At 35.9% G+C, this 20,783-nt stretch overlaps 1 long non-coding RNA gene across 1 annotated transcript; it reads right to left on the bottom strand.

Annotated features, from left to right (window-relative positions):
• Window positions 1-2,815: 2,815 nt before the first annotated feature.
• Window positions 2,816-19,005, bottom strand: LOC143265477 (uncharacterized). Its single transcript, XR_013040075.1, has 4 exons — window positions 12,450-19,005; window positions 11,942-12,367; window positions 7,568-10,944; window positions 2,816-7,431 (listed from the first exon to the last, which is right to left on the bottom strand). It is a non-coding gene; the product is annotated as an uncharacterized LOC143265477 (long non-coding RNA).
• Between the last annotated feature and the right edge of the window lie 1,778 nt (window positions 19,006-20,783).

Below are 20,783 nucleotides of genomic sequence, written 5' to 3'. Positions count from 1 at the left end.
TTTTTGTTACTGTAATAATTATTCACTGTGACTTTAGTAGTGAGACAACCATAATGTCAATCCTTAAGTTTCTCACATTGTATTTTTATGACCTGGAAAATAGACATACAAATGAAAATCAGAGATCTCATAAAAACATGTATAAGAGTGATAGTTGTCATAAAAACTTTAATATTTGAAGTTGTGATATTTTATATTAGTGTAGTTTGAAATTGTAAAGAAACATGATATAAAAATAGTTGATATCTATCAATTATTAATCTACCAACTTATTAATAATATTTTCTTATAAAAAGCTTTTTAAATAAAGTAATAATAAATATCTCTATGCGGTTCCCACTTTTCGGTGCGTTTTAGACATATGTCTATTTTACCTAATGATAAACATGGTTTTATTCAAGAATTCAAGAACAAACAAAGGAAAACTAATTAAGACATTATAATAAGCAAACATGGCGAATAAAAAGCAAAGATATCTATTTCAAATTAACCAAAAATAATGAGTAATTTCAGTGATAAATGAAAAATAATAAATATTAAACTTTGTATTTTTACAATTGCCAAATAACATATTTAACGATAATAATAATAAAATCGCAATTTAAACTATTAAAAAACTAATTTCGTAATTGGCAGAACCGTATATTGCGTTGTTTTACGGTTCCATCTCGATTTCGGTTCTATTGCATAGAATAAATTTTACTGAATGTTTCTTTATTCGATTGAATTATTTCGATCGAAGCTTCTTTATTTTCCATAAATTGCTGCTTCACTAATCGCAATTTTCAAAGTTTGGTTTCTAATTTGTCGACTGCGCTATAACATTACAGATTACAGAGTGTTTCGTAAATTCTGATACGACCGGACAGTAAGTAATTTTACATGAAAAAATAAATCTAAAATGTAGAATATACATTTTTTATTTAAAGCATAATTTTGAGAAAATTGAGTTTGAATATTCATTATGTGCTTGTGCACTTACTTAGTCGTAAGTTCACAAGTTAATCATGTTTTAACATGTAGCTAGTTTGAATGAAGAATTTTTTCTTTTACTCTGTTATAATGATATCGATTACAACCACGATTATGATGAAATACGAAAGGTACTGAAGATGTGGGTGTGAAATGATAAGTAGTTCAAAAAACGATTACTCAATGTATTTTAGCAATGTAACACGTAAATTATTTGACAGAACAGCATGAAGCGATTCAGCGATTCAGTGAGTGTATAGTATCTGTACAAAAATACGACTGTCTTGAACAATACGATATCCACAGTTTTATACCTTTTTTCGAAAACGGATAGAAATAGGAAAGAAGGAGAAATATAAAGTGGAAAGTCGAAGGGGTGCAAGAGAAAGTCAACGGAAAGCGTAGTCTCGTTCAAGTTTGGCTGCCAAACTTGCATGGGACACTGAATAAATTGAAGGCAAGAACTGCTTAAAAACATTTAAATGAAGGAGAAAGTTAGGCTAGTTTAGGAGAAAAAATAAATTGGCGAGAACGTGGTGGCAGATGTTGCCACATTACACACTCCATGAGCATCTGTTCTGTTCCCTTGTATTATTCATCTGTTAAGTTAGAAATTACCAAGGTTTGTAATACTCTGATATAATAAAAAATAATTCCCCTACGAGTTTTTAGCGTAAAAATCTCTCACGAATAAGGCACCTTAGGATTGGAGGATCTAGAGATTTGAGACCTAAACATTTCGTAACATAGAAATTTGTAAATTTAAGGATTTGGAGGCCTAACGATTTAGAAGCTTAGAAACTTAAATATGTAGAATTTCGAAACTTTGGGATTTAAGAATCAATGAATACGGAAATTTAGATATTTGAAGTTTAGAAATTTAGAAACTTGAGAATTTAGGAATAAAGTAATTTGGGATTTGAGGATCTAGAAGTATGAGAAATTAGGCATTTAAAAATTTAGGAACTTGAAAATTTAAGAATTCAGGAATTTCAGTCCCATGTAATTTAAAATTCAAGCTTCTAAAAATATGAGAATTCAAATATTTGAGGCTAGAGGTTTAAAAATTTGAAAAACTGGGGATGGAACAAATTGAAATTTTGAAAAATTGAAAAATCCGAAATGTAAAAATTGTCGAACCCTAAGAAGCCTATATTCCACTCGAATGTACCTCTGGCACGGTGAAAAATGAAATTAGGAAAACGATGATCCTGCGGGTAAAAGCGGGGTATAACACGACGATACACGTGTCGTGATGATGTTTTTGCGAACGTCAGCTGAGGTACTCTTGGTCGAGGCATGTCGAGAAGTACGGCCGGGTGGAGGGACACGGTTCAGGCTTAGCTTACCGTGGAGAAGCGTTTCGAGGTAGTTGGAGACGATGCACGATAAGCACGCCCGTTCCTCTTTTTTCTGACCTCACGCTGTTTCCATCCCTGGTGCAGCCCAACCGAGCCAAAAAGCCCTCCCCCCTCAATCGACCGCCAACCTATTATTTTCGACCGATTGCCAATTGTCGTGCAACTGCCGACGTAGCTGCTCCCGTTGGGTGATTCCGGTTTGTTGCAGCCAGGAAACAGGACTTCTACAAGAGCTACGGGATCTTTTCATTCTATCCTGTAATTTCAGTGGTTCGAACTCTTACATTCTATTTTCTCGCCATTTGATATTGCCATTTGGCTATATTGTATGTTGAATAGATTTAATCCTCGCCCAGATAATCTTATTTATATAACGTATGCAAACGGAGACCATTCGTTACATATACTGGGTTTCAAACTTTATCAATATTCCTTTCGCAAAATTAATAAAACGACGTTATATTAAATGCTTATAAAAAGCATAATATAATGCTTTAATCATTTTATTAAGAAGTTATTACAAAAGTACAAAACGACAACACAATATTTTGTTTTTCGGTGCCGCATATAATGTGTCCCAATTTTGTCCGTGCATAAAGGAAAGTGCTTATATGAACATGAGCTCTTAAATGTTTTATTGAAAGATTATGAGGTATAACGAAATGCTAATGGACAATTTTCTCCTTTAATACCATAAATTGTCGACTTTCATATCTTCTTTAATAACTTTTAACCCTTAACGGCACATTTCATCAGAATAATGTACCTGATACACTGGGATGTTTAAACCTCACCCATTAAAAATGTTTCTTACAAAGAAGCTACTCATTATTTTAACTTGAAAAAACATTATAAATAATCCTTGAAAGTTGTTTTATATATCATAACTGATTCTAGTAAATATAAACGTTAAATATGAAAAAAAAGATTGAAAAAACGGCGGTTTGCACAGAAAAATAAAAAATTTTATTGTTTTTAATATAAAAAGTTAAAATGTAGCTGTTATTGTAGCTGAACACCCTTGAGATGTGACAGTTTCAGCAAAAATATAGTAAAAATACCGGTATTTCAAAAAGGTTATTTATTCCAATTTTTAGGATGTAAAGTGGCTAAAATTGAAGCTAAATAATCTGTGATTATTTCATACCCCAGGGTGACCGTTAAGGGTTAATGCATTCAAAAATCCATATTGATATAAACACTTTTCTTAATTTTTATTTATAGAATATATTACTATAATTATATAGACAAAATTGGAATATCTTGTATTTGATACTAAACGTCAAAGTAGTCATTATGCATTCTTGTTATAATTTTTTTTATTAAGTGTTAGCCCTATGTTGATATAATTATAATTATAATTTTCTTACGCGTTATACATAGTAGTTATTTATATTGGTTAGTATCTTTACCGTTAAAAAGATTGATCCACAAATTCACTATTTATTTAACAACGAATAGATCTCGAAATATTTTATAAGTTAGGTTCTTCGTCTTCAATGTTGTGGACCATTTTTGACTCTCAAGTGTGAACAACAGCTACTAAAAGACGTACATGTTTAATATTATTTTAAATATTGCATTATGCTAAATGCACTGCGACATCGACGACTGATATTTGAGTATCGTTTTTTATAAACATCTGTGCATTTTTGTCTTGTTACGTCTCTTTATTTAAATTCCAAATACCGACCTAGGATAATATGGCTAGAGATGGCGTGCAAAATACCCAGCAGTGATTACGATGATGACGATCGTGATTAACGAAAACTTCTTTTATACAATGATTCGGAAGATGATGTTTTAGAAGTGGTTCATGCTATACCATATTAAGCTTTTATATACATATTTATATGACATTCTGTGTTTCACGGTACATATTAGAAATCGCGTTTCCTACAGTTTCTTTAGAGATTTTAGATTTACAACTTTGTTTTTCACGAAGGCAGCTAGCAATTTGTACACTGGACTAACATTTGGCCTGCACGTTGCTAGCGCGTTCATGGCATGCAAGTACCAGAGCTGTTTTTGAGAGTCTTTTGTATTTTTTAGATTTACGATTTCTATGTCTAAGTTCTCTCGACGGTCTCAACAGCTAATTGCCAGTGCCATAAACGTGAATTTCCTGAGGGTCCGAGGACAGGGCCTAGGAGACATAAACCAGGTCCCCTTGTTGGGAACCCAACGGAAATTCTATCTTACGTCCGATTTCTTTTCACACCCCGTACTCCGCACGGATCGCGCTAAGGGCGCACGGGGTAGGGTGGTGTTCTTTTTTAAGCATTACTATTGGCAAACAGCAAAGCCAATCAGGACAGTTTCCCCATTTTGTCATTTTCCATAGTTTTCCTTCTTCGGGACAAGTCCGGAAGGATGACTCGCAAACATTTTTTCAAACAGTTCAGATCACTCGCAAACATTTTTTCGAACAGTTCAGATCTCTCGCAAACATTTTTTCGAACAGTTCAGATCACTCGCAAACATTCTTCCGAACAGTAAAGATCTTTAAAACATTCTATCACAGTACATAACTCTCGCGGAAAACTATCTACAGTAAAGATCTTCCGTACAGTAGAGATCACAATCTACAGTTATACTTAGAACATTTTTACATTACGTAGACTTTACAATCTTAACAATTTCACTTTAACATTCACGAATCCGGTAATACAGTACAACACAGACATTTTTGTTATTTAGTTTAAGTGTTTTTTAAACATTAAATCGTTATTTACCAAGTTAACAGTATTCTCATCTTTTAACAACCAACCAACTCTATCGCCGTAAAACGCCGTAGAGTCACGCGTTCGAAGTTTTCGGTAATTTTGATCGTGCGCGTAACATTCTGTATACATTTATGTTATTACATTACTTTAAAAGATAATAAGAAATAAGTTACAATTTAAAGCTAAAACAGGACAGTTTTGCGTATACGTTATTTTGGTGAAAAATTTGATGAACATACTTAAAACGAAGTTTAAAGAAATTAAAAATTAAACTTGTACTTACAATTATTAGACCATATTACAATATAATATATATAATACATGTAAAATGTAAAAAATGCACTCTACCAATCAGAAACAATCACAAAGAATCACGAATTACTGTAAAAAATCATCGTGATTCGGAATGAACGTAATCGAATCGCGTGTGATTCAAAAGTAGCAGTTCACGCCATCTCTAAATATAACATTGACAACTTGTTTAATCACTGGCTGTTCTTACCTATATCCTGAAAACAAAAGTATTAATTATAAAATGGTAAAGAAACTTTGAATCTATATTCACATGAAAAATCCATAGTTTTCGAGCTACACGCTATCTTGGGGGCACTGTATGTATATCGTGTGACATGAACCAGAGTAGCAGCATAAATCTGACAATATATCATTTTAGAACATAGTGTATTTTCTCTAATCCTTTTTTAACGAGTCAAATTGAAAGTGTATTCATTTGAGTACACTGCGTTCATTGACTTTCATAAAACATGAAATGTAAGTACACGTGTGTTCCCAATATACTCATATGAGTACAGTACTAAAGTTTATAATATGAAGAGACGTGTTATTATTTTTATGATAACAAAAGGTTTTATATACTCAATAAAGTTGTATTAAATATCTGTTTAAACATCATTGCCCCTTTTAAAAAAAAATGCTTGTGGAAACAAATGGGTTAAGAAGTGAATGATCTGTATCAGTCGTAACTAAAGCGAAGGCTATTTATTATAAACCGTGTGAAGATCTACGATCGTTTTGAACAATGGTGTGTCACAAACATTAAAAACTATAACCGACATGAACGGTTGAGATTTTGTTTAAAGAAGATGAATACCGCAGTAATTAATCATCGTGAATAAGAAATAATTCTGCTTTCTATAGATTTTTCTGAATTTATTTCTCTGTCAAATTTAAGCCAAACTTATATTATTAATTTAAAAAGAACTTCATAATTAGATGAGTTGATTAGATGATTAGATGATATGTAGGTGTTTGTTAGTTTTTTGACATAGAAACAAGCAAGCAAGTAATGACAGCATTAAAAAAAGTGGAAACGATAACATCCTATCTTTGACAGGCTGTAAAAAACAGAAGGAAAGGTAAAATTCCTAACAAAATGTTAAGTTTGTACTTGATTAGTAGCGCTACAGAGAGACAACTTGCATCAACAATACGGCATCTCGCGTCGATATAACAGTGAGAATGCAGTATCATAGATGACGTATAGAAGAGATCTGTCATTCCTTTTAGAATAGATCATTCATTTCATTCTATCTATCGTTCATTTAACGTTCGTGTCGTATCGTTCATTTGATCTATCATTCATTTTAGAATAGATCTATTAGTTTCTAAAGGTCTAGATTCTAGATTACCAAAAATTTTACTGTTACATCATCCTATTCGAAACTATTTTTATAGTATAATTATGTATTTAAAGTAATTAAATAACGGTTGTCACAAAATATCTTTAAAGTTCAAATATTGCATTACTTTTATCAAAATCAAATTTCTCGAAAATTTGAATTAAGACGGAAAAACGGTTGGTACTTACACGTGAACACTCGAAGGCTGCAGTACATCTGCATTTGCTATTGTATACAGAAAGGGGTGATTTATATATCATATTGTTTATTTTACAAAAACATGAATCATTTATTGTTGATTGAAAATATTGTTGCATCAATGAGTTTCTTCTTGAATTGCCATTATTGATTAAATTCGTTAGAGTAGTATTTAATAACAACTATTTATTAATTAAGTGAACAAAAAGCTATATTCCTAAGACATGTGTTTTCTTTGAGTTCTGCCGCTATTCTAATTTTAAAACTTCCCGGTTGCTCGCAACTACCGGAAGTCTTGACCACTCGATCGCACTCGTCTCGCTTGACGACTTCCACGAACCGCTTCAGTTCGTGGTCAAGACGAGCTTTACATCATTATACCGCGTCGCTAGTTTCACGTCGCAACATTGCCCCCATTTCCTCAAAAAGCAGTCATCCCGACTGCGGCAAGTTAATTGCAGATAAACCATCTTCAAATCAATCTTCCTAATCTCCGAACTCTCGCGAATTTGGTCAGAACCTGCACACCACTGTCTGCAAAGGAAGTAAACTGCTAAATTGAAATATTTACTTGAGTGGCCTTTATCAGACAGTTAATGTCTTGACTTTCGTCCATTGTCTCAAGGAAAACTATACAAAAACCTTGAGCAAGATGCCGGTGTTCACTCACTTCGGTTTCCTGACGATGGATCCGTTGTCCTTAACCCCTTTGAGGAAAACGATGTACAGACTGCTCCTCGCCCTTCCCCTTGGTACTTGAGACTTGTGCACTTTCTTCTTGAAGACTTCTGAGATGTGGATTCTCCCTATCTCACGGAATAACTCTCCATAATTTCGCATTCCGACCGCCAAAACTCTATCAGAATAGAATTATGACTGAGGGGTGACTCTCCTACGAGAATCGCACGTCCTCATCTGCACAGATTCACGAAAAAGGAAAGTCCGCATCCAGTAAGTAATTCTCACCGTAGCCTCCTGCGACGAGGCGTCCTCTTCTTGGGCGAAGATTCCGAACATCTTCCTCAAATTTTATTTCTAGCTATTCTTCATTCATGGGGGATGTGAAGCTTGGTAGCGAGCAAGCTGATTGACATTTACGACCTTAGGTTTGGACTTCGGAAGACGAACTATTCGATAAATTAATTCGTTCAACCGATCCTTTACCACATAAGGTCTTTCCCAATCAAACTGTAATTTGGGGCTTCCCCTTTGGTCTTCGAGGATTACAAAACCAGACTCTCTCTCCTGGCATAAAAGAAAATGGTTTTGACAGAGAATCGTACCATGTCTTCATCTTCTCAGCACAGACCTGCACACGCTGACGATCGAAGCGATGTACTTCCACGATTGTTTTTCGGGTTTTCTCGATAAAGTCATTTTCTTCTTTTCGTATATGAAGCACCAGTTCTCTTAGGATATCCGTGGGTAAACGCAAGTGTCGTCCCATGAGAACCATTGACGGAGAACTCTGGGTAACTTCGTGTCGTGAAGAACGATAGGCCAAGAGGAACATCAGAACCCATTTATGCCAGTCTTTCTGGTTTTCAGCAACAAACTAAGACAAATATTGCAACAAGGTTCTAATCATCCTCTCCATGAGTCCATTTAACTGAGGGTGTAAAGGAGTTGTTCTTGTCTTCTTTATTCCCAGTATCTTCATTAGCTCCTTGAAAATGCAAGATTTAAAACTCCAACCCTGATCAGAGTGCAACTCCAGCGGCACACCATGTCTAATCGTCTCATGAAAAAGAGTGAGACTAACCATCTCACGAAGAAGAGTTTCTGCAATTGTAGTTTGTGGGTTTGGTAAAAGAAATATCTCCGGCCATTTTGAAAAATAGTCCACCACAATCAGCGCAAATTTGTTACCGAACGATAGCACGTCCTTGACCTTACTTCTTGGCACTATTACTAATATTGTAATCTCATTTCCGTCCACGGATTCCCGTCTTCAGAGCAGCAAACCCTGTTCTGTTTCCAACGAATCCGAAATGGTCCAAAAATATTTCGCTCCAGTAGAAAGAGCGGAAACTTCCTGCCAAATTGGTTATTTCCTTTCTTCTTGTATTTTCGAATAACTTGAAGATCTTCGTCCTCTTCCTGTGCGTTTACACATTCGTCGATTTACAGGGTCTCCTTGAGAGATTGTCCGCATTTCCATGGTTCTTTCCAACTGGATGTTTAATTTCAAAATCATATTGTTGAAGCCTCTCTATCCATCTTGCGGTTTGTCCCTCCGGTCTCTTGAATGAAAGATACCATCTTAATAAGGCATGATCACTTCTCACTACAAATTTTCGACCATAGAGATAATGATCAGCATCTTCCCAGCATCTTCGAAAAGTAGGCAATCACCTTCTCTTGACCATTTTGAACCTGGGACAGGACAATGTTGTAACGTGAAGCGAGCGACGCAATAAAATGATGTGAAACTGGTTTTGACCACGAACTATAGCGGCTCGCGGAAGGCGTCAAGCTGGATGAATGCAATCGAATGGTCAAGACTTCCAGTAGTTGCGAGCAACCGGGAAATTTTAAAATCAGAATAGTGCGAGAACTCAAAGAGAACACGCGTCTTAGGAATATAGCTTTTTGTTCACTTAATTAATAAATAGTTGTTGCTAAATACTAGTTTGAGTAATTTGATCAATAATGGCAACTCGAGAAGAAACTCCTTAGCGCAACAAATAAGCAATTATTTTTTAATACATTTCAAAGTATAATACAATACATTTTAAACAAAATGCTATCATATTTTTACGCCAGATTAGTGTTTTAACATTTTATGAAAAATAAAGAATTTACATATAAAATGCAGGAAAAGCTGCAATTTCAATATTTAGTTACAAACATTTTTTGTACAATAATATTTTCTTCTAATTCTTTTATATGCTTTTTTTTAATATAATTTTTCTAATTTTTGTATGTATTTTGTACATTTTCTATCGGGTCTATGTCTACGGATTGTGGAAGTGTATGTAAAATTTTTGGACGATGACATAACAAATATTTTTGTACTACTAGAGCTTTGTGCTTTGGATCATTATCCAGATAAATGGGTATAGCCGTATAAGGTAGTCAAATGTGCCCCTGAGTCGAATGAGAAATCCAATTCATCAATCGGTAGCATATCCAAAAAAAACATCTCACACCAAGTTTCAACCCCTTATCTCATCCGTGTGGGTAGTAAAAGGGAAAAATTTATTTATATTAGGTTTAGAATGATTAATTATTAATATAATTATCAGAGGTTCGGAGCCCAGGTTACTCGATAAGGAGCACCAATTTTCGCTAACTCATTAAACTTAAAACAGGTTTCGAGAATCTGATGGTCGAGAACCAGTAACTTAATGAAAGATTTCAGACTTCAGATCTATATTTGTCCCTTGTTATAAAAGTGGTCTAACAATAAGTCGAGAATTTAAAAAAAGTAAATTGATCAGATACTTCGCGTTGCATTCTCCCGCATTGCCGTGATTTGAAATGATCTTTTCGAAATTGTAAAAAAATTCGGTAAAATTTACGTTTTGGAGAGACAGTATTATTGACCTTCACCTTCATACATGTTTCGAAGGTCACCCTTTTGAGTAACATTAAAAAGTTTTTTTTCCCGTCGTTCGATTTTTATTAAAAAATTATTAGCAAAAATGTATTATTGCTACTATACTACATATATATATATATATGTATATATTCAGTATAACCATGACATTCATATAGTTTATTCCCCGGAAAGTTTTAGCTGTTTCTAAATAATTACATATTTCGTACCCTACATTCCACAAACCTCACACAAGGAAACTTCATACGTTTGTTAAGTAGGCAAAAATAAGAGACACATATTTTTTTTATCGGCTGAGACGCCGCATTCGTCCTATGACATGGTGGTAACCGGAGGAACCATAAAGCATACGACTCACTGATTGCTGACTCACATCACTTAGCTTGTAACGCGCCTCAGATCGATCGGTTGCATTCGGATCGCATCGTTAGACATCGTTTGGCTGCTTTCTTGTATTAGGTACCTCGGCTTTGCATAGAAACGTCCTTTTAAAAGCAGAAAAAGTCAAAGCACGTTAGAGAACTCTTCATATTCATAAATTCATAAATTATAATAAACAAACATATTTACAAATAGGTAACATGCAAACAAATACCAGCATGCAATACGAAAACACGTCCAAACATTTGCACAAACATACGAAAACATTTGAAAAAGTACGTTGAAACACTTTGGTAAATATTGTTTAAAATTCGATGAAAAACTTAAAAATATATAAAAACGCGTACACCATAAAACCAGGTTTTGGCGGTTCGGTTAGCTATGGTAGGGAGGCTCAGAAAAGTAAAGGAGAGAGAGAACGTTTCGTCTGCTAGTGGACTCATCAGTAAGGCGTACTAGCAGGCCCTTGCCTTAGACGCGGGGATGTAAGAAAGGAATGGACAGGAACTATACAGGGTGTCTCACAACTCGTGTAGGTCCCTGAAATGGGAGGTAGCTGACGTGATTCTAAGCAAGATTTCCCTTTGCAAAAATCGGGTTTGAAGCGTCGTTTTTGAGTTATTAACGAAAAACACGGACCAATCAGAGCTCCGGGATTACGCGCGCCGAGAAGCGGGAGCGAAAGCTTCGAGCCGGTCGCCGGAGTGCGAGCGCGGTCAACTGAGTTTTCCTCGGAACTGTCTTAACGTCTAATAAGAAGTCTTTACATCGAAACTCAGTTAAATAACGAACAGAATAATTAAAAGTAATGTTCATTTATTCATTCCTCATGAAGGAGGATCGGAATTAGTTATGTGTAATTGACATAAAGTATGCAAATGGAATTTATTGAATACTGCAATTCGTTATCGACAAGGAATATGACATTAAATATCGAAATTTTTTTGTTTTATTTCCGACAATAATATTGGCCAACGAATTTACGTATTTTAATAGGAAATACTTATTCTGTTTGTGATAAAAAAAAGTTTCAATGTGAGATCTAACAAATGTATTAACGTCTCTACTAATTTACAGGAAATTTATTAAAATAAGACTCACCCACTCTTTGAAAATAATCCTGTTTGCTAATAATCCGAGAGTCAAAGTGATGGGGGTAATTGCCACGGGTCGTCCTGCCGATGTTGACCTGTCGCAGACATTGGCACCTTATAACACAGCTGGTGGCACTCACAGGTCACTGCACTGTCTTTATTTCAAAACACTTTTGTTTTCACTTTCACTTTCTGGAGAATCCCTGGTAAAAGGTATTGGCCCTCCCGATGCCTCCGAGGGTGTCCGAAAGGGGCCGATTATTTTAATAATGTCCTGGACTGCTCCTGTGATTAATAATAATCTCCCAAGATCCATGTTGAAAACTGCAAGTGCTGTGAAAAGTCCTCAGAATTTAGATTATGCGGCCGTATAAACTTATACGGGTGCATCTCGTTCTCTTGAAGAATTCGATGTACCGCGGAGCGATTCACACTGAAATAAAATACAGGAATGTATTAATAAATGAAGAAGAATACTTTAATATTAACGTTTAAATACCATTAACATTATTTACCCTAAACGGCGAGCGACGTCTCCTATGCTTAGCGTTCCATCTTCATGGAACTCTTCGACTACCTCGCGTTCCTCTTGCACTCGACGTAAAAATATAAAAAATATAAAATTCTGCGTTAGTCCTTTGCAGAGACATTTCGATGGTTACTGTCCGGCAGCTCTCACGAAAATGCTCACGGGTCAAACATAGTTTTCTTTCCAAAAACCACTCTGCCTTTACCCACCCCATGGCTCGATATTTTAACAAAAGTGTGCATATTGTTTGAACTACTTCCCCGAGTCTGATTGCCATTTTTGAACGTCCCCACGGGTTTTTCGAAACAATCAATTATACGACAGCCGATAGCTGCGAGACTCGAATTCACCTGGATTGCCCATTGTCCCGTTTAGGCTTGACCGTGCAATAAATTGTGCGAAGGCGAACTAACGAAAAGCTAATTACCTTAGATGACCCTTTTTACCAGACATTAAACATTCTGGTATTGCACACGGTTTTCTGTCCACTGGTACAGAAAACTGGTGAATACACGTAAGTATTCACTTTATAAAACCCAGTAAAGTTTGTATAAAACAGTGGTAAAACATTTAAATAACCACAGCATAAAACATACTAATGTATCCGTATACACATTCACAATCACACAATAAAACACACTAGTGGAACCACAGGCATATGAGGAACCACACTATAACATACGTTAACACGTTCCATGCCATGTGTACCATTTATGGTACACGTTAAACTTGACCATCAGGCCACGTGTACCATAAATGGTACACGTTAAACTTGACCATCAGGCCACGTGTACCATAAATGGTACACGTTAAACTTGACCATCAGGCCACGTGTACCATAAATGGTACACGCTGACATATTCATTTAAAGCACTGAAAACATACATTTTATGACAAATTTGATTCTATAAAATATATTTCCATTAAAAGGATGAGACATTGTAAAAAATGCAATATAGAACAAAGCACATAAATTTGTTTAATCATTATATGTACAATAACTAATAATTACATATGTTTGACTTTTTTAAAGCAAGAGCTGCATAGAAACGGTTTACAATTACAAGTTTCGGTTTAACCCTATCAGATCCGTTTTTCCTAACAATAACCGTCTCTACAGAGTGTTTAGTAGATAACGTTAGAACATCTCGTTTGTCCTCCCATTTCATTAGTGTTATTCATCTCTATTTTCTTTTACAAAAACTTCTCCTTGTTGTAATTCCCTTTGGACCACATCTTTGGAGATTTTACGACGATTTGAACGAATCGTCCCTATTACATGAGTATTTCTAGCAACAAACTTTTCGGCTAAATCTATGCTAGAATACCAATTGTCAACACATAGAGTATGCCCCTTATCAAACTTACCAAACTTTAGTCTAAACATCAAATGGCCTGTACGGCAAGTTGGGCAAAAACGGCTTGGCAGGGAACGTGTTAATACACTTCTATACGTATACTAAAAAACTTGATAAAACACATTAGACACTTGCACTAATACACTAGGTAACACAGAGATGAATACACGATCGGTTAATTAACGCTTTGACTTGCGCCGGTAGGAGATGTCACGGTCGATCCGAACACTTCGTGAGCTTGAACAGTACTGAACACTTTTGACATTTATCAAGTTAAGAATGATGAGTAAACCGCGAACCAATCATGTCAATGCACCAATACCAGGCAGCTTGAACAATACTGATCACCTATGACCTTAAGTTATCAATGATAGGTGATCCGAGGACTAATCAGCTATCATGTAATCCACCCATACCGGGCAATTACGTCATCCATACCTGTATGATAGATCGGTCGGCCACCGACTAGCTTGGAAATGGGTAGATCTACCGATAGGTCGGCTAAGTGTAAAGATGCAATTTCGGTACAAAATCGACTGCGTCGGTAACTGTTAGTAATATTAGCTTTTCTTCAGAAAATCATCATGCTCTAAATCACGCCAAATTTTGTACATAAGCTTTTTTTAAGAAAGGAAATTTTTATATCATTCCCTATAAACATATGTGTGCGTATATGCATATGTGTACATGCACGGTTGATCAAGACAGGTGAAATGACCCAGTCACAAGGACACATTTTCATTGAAGCAGGAATATTTTTAAACAATAGGTAAGTCTAATTTAAATTATGTCTACATGTTTTTTCCATTTAAAGGAAACAGGTGTTAATAAATCTGTTAATTATTAGATTTCAAATCTTTTCTGACAAATAGAGAAATTATTTTTCCTTCAAAATGTGCGAATCTGTTACTTTGTATTTTTATAACGGGAGACCCGAACAATTTTCGATATTTTATTCTTTACTCCTTTCGAATAACGAATACAAGTATCGAATAAATTTGATTCACTCGGTTTAAGTTAATAACAAATAATTGATATATCGTGAACTTATTGAAACCATCGACAACCACGAATATATGCTTATAGCTCTTTTTCGTCGTGGTCAACGGAGCCAGATGATCAATGTGGAAGGTGTCCAGTGGAAACTCGTCCTTATCGATAGTAACAGGAATCCTTGTTTTCCCTGTGTTTTCTCGACTAAAATACAACTTATGCAATTGTGAACAATCTTTTTTGTGTTCACTTGCAGATTGGGTATGTAACAATCTCATTTGACTATGGCTTTTGTTTTCGCGATTGAAAAATGTCCTCTTTCATGGGCTCTTCGTATGACTTGGGAATGCATCGTCTTCGGAACTACCAAATAATAATCGTCGTCCACTTCTTTGAACAATAGTCCGCTTCTCATAACATACCCTTCGATCTCCTTCTCTTTCATTCGTTGAATCACGTTGCAGACACGTCGGCAGCGGATGTCGGCTCAAAGCTTTGACATGGGGCATGCTCTTTCTTGAGCAGTGCTCGATTTCATAATTGAACTCCTCAAGCAGAAATGCCCATCATGCCACGCGTACGCATAAGTCCGTTTTCGCCATGGTCAAAGCAAATACGCGACAATCTATAACAATCTTAAAAGCGATGCCATGCAAGCCCTGAACTTTTTCAACGCCTTGACTATCGCGAGAACCTCAAGCTCGAAACTCGTATAATTTTCTTTGGCGAGGGTCGTCTTTCCTCTCGCGTAATACATATATCGGATGTAAGCTATCATCGTCGCTACCACGTTGCAGCAAAATCGCGCCATACCCGTGTATCGATGCATCCGTATGCAATTCTGTTTCAGCCCCAGCCTTGTAAAGATTTAATACCGGCTTGTTAACTAACATGAGTTTCAATCGGTCGAACGCGTCTTTCTCTCTCGTATCGAATCTGAACTTCGAATCGGCCTTCAGCAAATTTGACAGTGATCGCGCGATTATCAAATATCTTGGTATAAACTTCCTGAAATACCCTGTCCACCCAAGAAAAGATTGAACCTGTCGCTCATGGGTATCGGAAATTTCTTTATAGCTTTTGTTTTTCGCTTTGATGGCTTAACGCATCCGTTTTCGACAACGTAACCTAATATTCTACTTTCGTTTGCAGTAAACTGCACTTGTTCCAATTGGTGATCAAACCGTTTCGACTGACAACTTCTAATACTTGTGCAAGATTTTTCAATCCTGTTTCAAAATCGACTGAGGGTACTATTAGATCATCGTTATAAACCAATAGCACATGCTTGTTAATAAGATTTCGGAATACAGCGTTAATAAACTTTTGAAAGATCACGGGTGGGTTACAAATGGCACTCTGAGAAACTCGTAATGCACATTGGGAACTATAAACGCGGTATACTTTCGACTTGACTCTTCCATCTGCACGTGAAAAAAACTCGTTCTTTAAATCTAACGTGCTGAATACCTTTGCAGTTTGCAGTGCATCCAAATGATCTTCTAGTAGAGGTAGAGGATATCGATCTTTGACAATCTTGTTATTTAGCAACCGGAAATCAACACAGAACCTGCTCGATCCATCTTTCTTTTTCACCAAAACGGACTCATGTATTCGGAAACGGATGATTGCACAATGCCGTCATTGAGCCATTCTTCAATTTGTTTGCTCACTATATCCTTTTCGAGCGTCGACAATCATCTCGCTCGTTAGTAAACAAGTTCCTCGTCTTTTAATACTAGATTCATTTTGATATTCACGTCTTGCGTTTGTTTCAATTCGTAATTGTCTATTAGCTCTCGTATCGCCTGCTTATATAAATCGTCTTGAACGTTTGATAAATCTACATTACCGGTTTTCTGTTCATAGACTACATCGATTTGATTTCGGCAAAATTGCAATCTTTTTCGTTCAACGACTTAATCGTAGCTTTTCCGCGCTTAACATTCAATTCGATCTCGTCGAGAAAGTCTTTACCAATCAGCAGCGAATATCGCGTCAGTACATCCGAAACGACATTAATCGGTATCACGTACGAGTGATCATCGATCGTTAGCTTCGCGTGAAAGTTGCATAGCGTCGCGTTTTCCTGGGTGCCGGTCCCGCGGAACGGCGTGATATCGTTTTCGACCCGCGGTGAACCGATCTTCATGTATGTACGCGTTCGCGTTCAATCGCTTAAATCGGAACATCGTTAATCAACACGTCAATATGTTTACTCAGTCTCGACTGAGACACTGCACAACTATTCTTCGAAACATCATTTTTTTTATGCAATTACGCGCGATGTAACCGTATTCGTTACATTTAAAACATTTTGAACCTTTACCTTTCGTCGGACAATCTAGGCTTACGTCATCTCTCATGCCGCAATTAAAACATCGTTTTAACACACTTTGATCTCTCTTAGCATACGAGTCTTTCTTTGCGCTTCTTTCACCTGTATTGCCTTTAGAGTTCTTATCCATCTTACGCCGTGCCACACTTTAGTCTTCGTTCTTCGAGCTGGTTGCTGTTTCTGGGAAACTCTTGTCCTGCAGAGAAATCTCTTTGAACGCCTGCAGGAACAGCTCTTTCATTGTAAATTCGTGAACTTATGCCATGCTGCATACATTCAAGTCTGACAACTTGTGAGATACCGTCGACTACGTAGCCCATGATCTCGGCGTTGTCGATAGTGATTCGATTCGCTAATATCACTTTCTCATGAATATAGTCGTGGAACGTTTTGTCTTTTTTCCAGACTCTTTCTTCGAATCGTCGCGATGGTTTAGTATAGTGGCTGTTGCAAATATCATCATAAATTACAACGCGTCATACTGACTCACTTGCTCACCGTTTCCATTGTATGTTTGTTTTCATATATTTCAATTCGCGCTTTTTTACCTTCACCACGTTTTGTAAGACTACTAACAAATCCCACAAAAAGTACATTACATGTAAACAAAGATCACACCAAGTAGTTTGGGCACTATGGACGGAATACCGTCTTGCACTAATACACGATGCATATTGGAAACATTGGAAAATTTGTACATATTTTGTGAATTCCTGAAAAGTAAATTATCAGAGTTAAAGTATATGTATCATATCTTTGGGAAAAATTATAATTTCATGAAAAACTTCATGGCAATCTCTATTCGCGTAGAGAACAGCATTCTTCATCACGCATTGTTATACTAGTATGGCTTACGCGTAATTCGCGTCAAACTCTGCCGTACAGAGAAGCAGGGCCTGCGCAAAATTCGGCTATGCCTAAGTGGTTAATCAATGACACTTCTTTTGTAATAAACAAATTTCTATCAGTTTATGCATTCTGTGACTATTTATGAAGAAATGTCACTGCACAGTGAAAACTATGGAAAAGTGATAAACTTCTTCGATAAGGATTGGACAAAAAAGGAATAGAAATTATGTCAGAGTAGAAAATTACAAAAGCTATACTAAAATAACTGATGATCTAAAGTAGAAACATCATATGTATCATTAATAAAATAGATTCCCCATTATATAAAACAGTAATAAGAAATTTTAATACAAGAGTAACAACTAATAAGAATTAACGAAGAAATTAGAGTTGATTCGATTAGAGTCCTGTATTCAATCGTCATAAGGCGACAGATGTAGCAACATGTTGCTGCGGGCACACAGTTATCAACAATATTTTCATGAATATTTTGGTAATATGTAATTTCCAACAAACACTGATATGATATTGGTGTTGAGTACGTTACAATGAGTAAAATGATGTATATCACCTGTTAAAAGCTGGTGGGAAAGGGCAACATATCGAGATATGTGTCGTCTACATTTATCTGCGAATCACGTTTGTTGTTATACAAACAATTATAGAGTTGATCTGTTAATAAAGTGTTTGTTTAGATATTCGTGCATTGTGTGTTTATTCGCGATCACAGTTAACATCAGTGGGTATACAACGCTATGGCGGCTGAACTCAAGCGCTATGCGTATTCTTATTGATCAGTGCTTCTCATTAATAATTTGCACTATTACAATCACTTATCTTTGTGTAATACTATGTGTTGTCTAGCTTGGTTAGGAGAGATTGAGAAATAAATTTAAGGTTGTTAACAATTAATTATGTATATTCTTGATGTTTGTACTTGTCAAAATACATACATATTATTTATTCTGTCCTAACAACATATTCTCTTTCCTCTGCTAAATATTAGTTAAACTTCTATTGTTTATTTTCTATATGTATATGAAATAAAAAAATAGTAAATAATACGCATTTAATATTTTAATACGTACAAGTGTTAATTATTTACTGCTGTTATCATGTTTTGTTTTATATTATCTCATTTACTTTAAGTTAAACATTTATTATCAATTTTTCTTGTACTATTTGTATGTAGTTACTCATTTATGTCATCATTTCATTTTTGTTATTCATTTATGTCATCAAATAAATGTCATCATTCCTGTTATCTAATAGGATACACGGTAGCAACAGTCCATATTACCGACTTCAAGCTATTTTTTAGTAAATTGGTGTTCCTCAGATCTCTAATTATTTTCATTGTAAGATATTATGTATATTTTTACTGCGAATTCCGCATAGACTAAAACCAGCAAATTATCATTTAAACTGATAATTCTATTTTTCATGAGATTTTTATTTTTCACCAGACCCATAGCAGCGGTCAACACTTGGGCGAATTTTATATCGACCTGCACCGACTTACCCACCACTGACTGCTACACATAACCCTACCGGGCGGTAAGTAGGTCTTCGTAATACGGACAGGAAACCATCAGCTCCGGATCCGAATACAGTCCAGCCCCAAAGGATATGGACCGCCACCATTACACCCTGCTGCAGTTCGAGCCGGCAACAACCCAATCTCAACCACCATACACTGCATGTCGTAAGATTAAGTTTAGAATGGCAAAGTTTCCCATTACGGACGTTTTGTATTTTTAAAGTTAGATAAATTTAAAATGTAAGTCCAAGGTTTAGAATAACATAAGTTTTTTCTTACGGACGTTTTGTATGCATTAAATCTTTCGTTATATTTGTACAGTTTAAAGGGCAATATTAGAATGTAAGTGTAATATAAAATCCTCTACAACGCCATTTATACTTTGCAGAAAATAAATTGTGTCTGTCTAACAACCTACAATCGATAAGCTTCATGCCTCACAACGTAAGTGGATTCCTGGCACATCTAGGTTGCGCGATTACCAAACGCCACCATGAGAGATTGACCATCGCAACCACGTTTCTAGTACCTAAAGCGCGCCCGCATTAATGTACAGTATTCGGCTACTAATGGGCATAATTTTAAAGTGTACACAGTGACCCGCCGATCGACACTTTCTTATATTTTTTGTGTTCTGTTCCTCCGACAGATAACGAACAAATGAGAGTGCGAACTCCGCAACTCACTTGTGGCCTTGCCGGGATGGGTTGAGAACTCTGCAACCCACTTGTAGCCTCGTCAGGCCAGGGTGTGAAATGTACAACTTTCAACTTCACAATCGGTGGTTACCGATCAGATGGTTATCTGATCTTCGATTCCTGATTTTCTTACCCTCTACATGACTACGAAGGTTGAGCCAAAAGACCGACGACCCCAGCGACTCATCGCAAGTTTAACGGTTACAAGTTTAAATGAAGCTTTAGTTTTACTTGTACAGAATATTCGATTATAAATGGACATAATTACAGGGGTTGGTAGTTGGGTCCAAACAATCTTTTCCTTTGTGAAAATGTTTGTTAAAGTTTCGTTTTTAAATTATTAACGAATAGCATTAACTAATTAGCCAGTTGCGAAAGCGATGGGTTTAAAAAAGTGATGGTTAATCATGGTCGTGAACAAATGCGTTTGAACCATGATAGTATAATTGCATAATGAAAAAGCGTTACGCCAAAATTAAATCACAGTAGATGATGACGAATCATACTATTCGACTTGACCTTATTCCTGAGCGTAACGAGAGGG

The sequence above is a fragment of the Megachile rotundata genome, chromosome 12 (genome assembly GCF_050947335.1).
Source record: "Megachile rotundata isolate GNS110a chromosome 12, iyMegRotu1, whole genome shotgun sequence".
Classification (NCBI taxonomy): Eukaryota; Metazoa; Arthropoda; class Insecta; order Hymenoptera; family Megachilidae; genus Megachile; species Megachile rotundata.
This window is presented reverse-complemented; position numbering and strand designations above follow the sequence as displayed.